We start from the raw sequence: 5593 nt of genomic DNA, 5'->3' as shown, positions 1-5593 counted from the left end.
CGCAGCCCGATTGAGTCAGCAGATGTGTGACCCTACCCCCAGCGTCCCGTTTCTGAGACCCCAGCGGAGCCTTGGAAATGGACTTTGCCCGGCCAGCCCCGCCCCGCGCCCTGGGCAATCCTCCCACCTCCTCCCTGCTCCGACCTCGCCCCTGCCCCGGCACCCCGCTGGGAAAGGAGAGGCGCGCAGGGGTGCGTAGAGGGCCCCGCGCGGCCTCGGTGGTCCCGCGCGCCCCGGCCGTGTTTCGGGTCAGAACCGCGAGCCCCACGGCTGTGGGGTGGCCGCCGCTCTCTTCTCCGTTGTGCCCAGGCCCTTTTCAGCCGCCTTGGCACCGCCAGCAACCTGGAGCCAGTCCCTCCATCAGGTGGTCTCGGCAGAGAAGACCCATCTTCCACAGGCGACCTGAGGCACAGACAGGAGTAGCATGTGTGTAACAGAAAGCCCAGGGCAGAGCGGGGTCTCCCGACCATGCCCCTGCACCCACCCCTGACAGTCCCCTGCCCCAGGCCTCCCTGGGCTTGGCGCCCCAACCTGCGTTTTGGCTGGAGGGTCTGACCTAGCTGAGGCGCGTGCCGAGCTGAGGAGCCGGGCCGAGCTGAGGAGCCGGGCGCCCGTGCCAGGCCCTGGGTACCCAGAGCCCAGGGTACACACGAGGTCACAAATGCACATGTGCGTGTGCACAGGCTCACACACATGAGCACACAGGCACGCGTGCATGGGCACAGGCACACACAAGCACACACGACGCGGAGCCTCTCCAGCTAGACCTGGAGCTCTGGGATCCCTGTCTGAGCTCACCCCCAGGCCCAGCCTGCATCCAGGAACTCCTCTCTGGGGTCTCGCCCACCTCCTCAGGCGTCGCCTCCCCCGGGAAGCCTCCGTTGGCACCCCTGCCTTCCTCTAGTCCCCCCAAATCCAGTGCCTTTCTGAAACCTGAGTGCCTCGAGCCCCCCCCCCAAGATGCCAGCGTGGTCCCCAGAGTCCCCTGCAGAAGCCTAAATGTGGGTGGGCCCCTCCAGAAATTACACGAGAAAATCTACAAAATACAGGCGCAAGAAAAAGCAGCCAAATGCATGCCCCGAGACTCTTGGCATTTGGGGATCCCCTCCGCCGGCCAGTGCGCATCCCGGCCAGGGCGTTCACCTCTCTTCAGCGCAGCTGCACGGTGGGCTCTGTCTGCACCTCAGTGCTCTCCCACGTGTGAGGGTCACCCCAGCCTCCATGCCGGCCCTTCTCCAGGGGCAGAGGCCAGGCCTCCGGCCCCTCGCAGCCAAGGTGTCTGCTGCCCCAGGAAGGAGGAAAGAGCAAGAGCTGGGGTCTGGCTGAGGCGGGGTACAGGGAGTGGAGGCCCGGGCTTCCTCCTGGCCTTCAGGTGGGCCCCCAGCACCCCCACTGGAGCAGAGCTGCGCAGCTGGCGGTTCCCACGCTCCATGCTCAGCCTTCACAGTGACAAAGGCAGCGCGTGCCTCAGGCCGCCGCTGTGCCCTTTGTCCGCTGTCCCGGGCCACCCGCCGTCTGCAGTGCGGATCACTGTGTCCTCTCCCACAGGGGAAAGGCACATCACCCCCCTCGGGCGCCCCCGGCCCTCCTGGGGACCCAGGTCCAGCTCTCACCCTCCCGGTGGCTGCGGCAACCTCTCTGTGCCCCAGGGACTGTCAGGGGAAGGGGCCGAAAACTACTGCCACTATACGGCTTCGTCCTAAAGCCCACACCGGTCCATGAGTGAGCGCTGAGCCCCGCCTCGTGCCTAAGGAATGCTCAGAAGCAGAGTCGGCATCGCCATCATCGCCGGGCCGGCCTTCCCGTACACATGGCCCTGGCCCGGTCATTTAACCTCTGTGACCCTCTGTTTCCTCATCTGTCAAGTGGGGACAGGGACACTCCCTTGCAGGGCTGTTTTAAGAAGTCCATTGTTTGTCCCCTGCCTGGTGCTGAGCAGATGTTCAAAATGACTGGCTGGTGACGAGGGGTTACCTAGGGCCCCGCCAGGAGCCACTGGAGGGCGGGGGAGGGGGCAGCGCTGTGTACGGACGGCACAGGGCATCAAACGACTCCAGAGGTCCCATCTCTGTCCGTGCCGGGCACACCACCTGAGGTCCAGGTGGTGACCCTGGATGTGGATGCGTGCCACTGGGGGTCACCCCTGCCCCTCCTTCCCCAGAAGGCTAGCCTCGCTCCTGACCCTCTTCAGCCTGCCTACTCCCCACGCCCGGGCTTGGGGGCCCTTGGGACCAGGGTCACCCAAATTGGGGGTGGCCTGCTGCTTCGGAGGCCCCTGCAGATGGCACAGTCTTGTCCCGAGAGTTTCATCCCAGGCCGGGTGGGGGTGGCGGTGAGGATCTAGGTAGAGGCAGGCTGGGTATAGCAGTGTCTCCTTCAGGTGAGTCCTGCCTGCACAAGGCACTAGGAAGTCCCCGTGCCAATGGCGGTTAGAGGCTGCAGCTGCCTGTGGGGAGGGCAGTGGGGGGTGCGCAGCCTGGGAGGAGGGCGGGGGAATGTGGCTCTCCAGGAAGTCCTCCTTCGTTAAAAATTGTGGCTGGCTTACTTCACTCAGCACACTGTCCTCAAGGTCCATCCAAGCTGTGGCAGGTGTCAGACTGTCCTTCCTTTTGGGGGCTGAGTGACATTCCGCCGAGTGGATGGACCCACTGTGCTCATCCATCCATCCGTCCACGGACACCAGGGTTGTCGCCACCTCTTGGTGACTGTGAGTGACACTGCTGGGGATGTGGGGGTGCACACATCTCTTGGAGACGCTGTTTTCCAGTCTTTCAGAGACACACTCAGAGGTGGGATCGCTGGACCCCGTGGTCATTCTGTTCCATTTTTGAGGGACCACCAGGCTGTGTCCCCAGTGGCCGCACCACTTGCAGTCCCAAGAAGCCCTCCTTTGGCTCCTGAAGCCAGTGCCAGCCCTGCGTGGGGCCCTGTGGGTCTGCGGGGAGGGGGTGGTGCAGGCAGTGGGGGCCATTCACGGACGGGCTGCAGTCCTGGATTCCTGAATTCTACCACAGTGATGCCCCTCGTGAGTTTTGCCTGCAGCCCCACATCCACAGCAGGGTGCCTCACCTCGATGGCCGTTTCTAGGGGGGCATCCACTCCAGACACCCCGCCCCCAACTGCCAGCCTCTTAGGCTTACTGAGCTCTGGGTGCAGGGAGGGGGTGGACAGGACAAACTTCCCTCATCCTTGGAGCCCCAGCTGGAGGAAGGATCCCTCCCCAGATGCTGTGGGCAGCCAAGGATGAGGACCCGACCCCACACACAAAACCTCTGGCCTAGAGCGACCTTCAGCCTGCTCTGCCCCTCCCCCTCCCAAGCCCTCCCCGGGCTGTGTGGCCGCTCACCTCCGATGCTGCGAGCCGGCGGCCCAGCGAGTTTCCCACACTTCGGCCCCATTCACGGTGTTAAACGGCCCACAAAGGCCAGGCGTGTGCCTCAGAGGCCCGAATTGCCATCTGGCCTGCACTGGGGGAGGGAGTGAGCCTTTCATCAGGCAGGCAGGGGTTTGACACCATCCATTTCATATTTCCCACAACTGAAAATTGGATCAAAGCTGCTCTGGCCCAGGAGGAGAGGGGGGAAGGGAGGAGGCAGACTCGCCAGGGCCCACCCACCACCCTCACCTTGTGCCAGCCACCCTGGCCTATTGCGGGTGGGCGGGCAGTGGGGATGGCGTGGGGACGGGACCATGTCTCACCGCACGTGTCTCATGCGGGCTGGCCTGGGGGCGGGGGCCAGGGCAGGACCCGAGCCCCAGCTAACTGCCCCCTCTAAAGCATGGGGGATGGGGGGTGCCGCCTGGGTGCTGCCCTCACTTCTGGGCAGAGCCCGGGGCTCCCTCTGCCAACGGCCAGGTGGTCAGGGTGCACATGGGGTCAAGCCCTCTCCAGTCAGCCACTGTCAGGGTCCAAGTGGGTGCGGGGCTGCCCTGTTCCTGCACCTCCTCAGCCCTTGGCTCAGCACCTCCTTGATGTTGGCCCCCGACGGGTAGGAAGGATGTGGGCGATGAGAACACAGGCAACTAAGTCACCCTACCCTCCCCGCACCCACTGCACCACCGGGGAACCCGTAACCAGGTCAAGGACACACCCATCACGAGCCCCGCTTTGGGTGCAAAAATGGCTCCACTGAGGAGCACCGGTCACCACTGCAGCCCACAGGACCCTCCGCCCGTGCCGATGTGCCAGCCAGTGTAGGTGCTCCAGGCCGCGGAGCAGAGGGGTGAGCACGCGGCCTCGGCGGCCCGTCCCCGGCTTGTCCCCTGGGGCCTTCTGCCCTTTTCCATTGACCGAAGGCCCAATAATGTGCAGTAAGGTCCCATCCGCCCAGAGAGGAGCCCCAGTTCACGGGAAGGCCACCTCGGCCCTCAGTGTCACCCACCTCCCGGAGGCCTGTGTCCACTTCAAGAGAGGTGTAATTGGGGAGGGGGCGGATCAGTTACCAGAGCGTGGAGAGAGGCTGCCTTCTCTCCCGCTCCAAAGCCATCTGAAGCTTGCACCCTGGGAGCCCCCGGCCTGGCCCATCCTGGCAGGTGACCAGCTGGCCCACAGGGCCATTCTGCACTGGCCGCCTTCCCTGGCTGTCCTGACATCGTCCTGCCTTCTTCCCGGATGGGCCCTGCACTGGGTCCCCAAAGTCTCCTGGTATGTGATGGGGGGACTTCTGCTCACAGCTGTGGGTCGCTGCCAGGCCTGCGGGAAGGGTGTGATTGGACCTCTGTTCCCAGCCACACCCGGATGGGCTGCCATCCCGGGAACTGTGTTCCTGGATGTAGACCCTGACTAAAGTGCCCTAATGCCAGCCAGCTCTCCCCACGAAGAGGTCCTGCCTTCCCCGGGACCTGGCTGGGTCCTGCCCTGCCCCTTGGAGGTAACCCGAGGCCTGCGGCCTCCCTGTGGGACCACTAGATCCCTAACTGCAGAGAACCAGAGGAAGCTGACTGTGCTGGCTGGAGCGGGACCCCAGCAGGCCCTCTCCCAGGGGCCCAGAGCGGGGCTGGTGGCCCCTAAGGAGTCACTGACCCTCAGCTGGCCAGGTACCAGGATTATCGGTTTTTCTGCTGGGTCTCTAGGGGGCCAGTCTGAGCTGGCGCAGCCTCTGTGTGGGCGCCAGGCCCATCCTGTTCTGACCCTGTGTCTGCCACCTGGCACCCCCACCTCCACTGGCAAAATGCCCGAAGAAAGCAAAGCCTACGAGTGCCCACCAGGCTGTGTGGGGGACAGCGTGCGTGAGCAGTGACTATGCCTGTGCTCGTGGACAGCCACGGTCAGACTCCCGCCCAATGGCGGGGGAGGGGGGGTGTCGCAGGGGCGCCTGCTGGTTCAGAGCACCCCAGATGCTACTGCCTGATAAGTTGCTCTCTAGGTACAGTGGTTGGGGGCTGCCTAGGTGTGGGGCTCGGTGCTGGGCAGCTCACATACCCTGGCTCCCTAAAGCTATGCAAAGCTCAGCTGGGAGGCATGGCAGCCTGCTTTCTAGTTCTGGAGAAGTCTTGTGTCCCAGGTGGCATCTGGGAACTTGCCACATAGGCCAATAGGTCTGATCCTAAAAGCACGGCCGGTCTTCCACCTGTGCACAGGGAGATGGAGGCG

The sequence above is a fragment of the Pteropus vampyrus genome, unplaced genomic scaffold (assembly GCF_000151845.1).
Source record: "Pteropus vampyrus isolate Shadow unplaced genomic scaffold, Pvam_2.0 Scaffold309, whole genome shotgun sequence".
Classification (NCBI taxonomy): domain Eukaryota; kingdom Metazoa; phylum Chordata; class Mammalia; order Chiroptera; family Pteropodidae; genus Pteropus; species Pteropus vampyrus.
The sequence above is the reverse complement of the archived record's forward strand: the minus strand, read 5'-3'. Positions refer to the sequence as shown.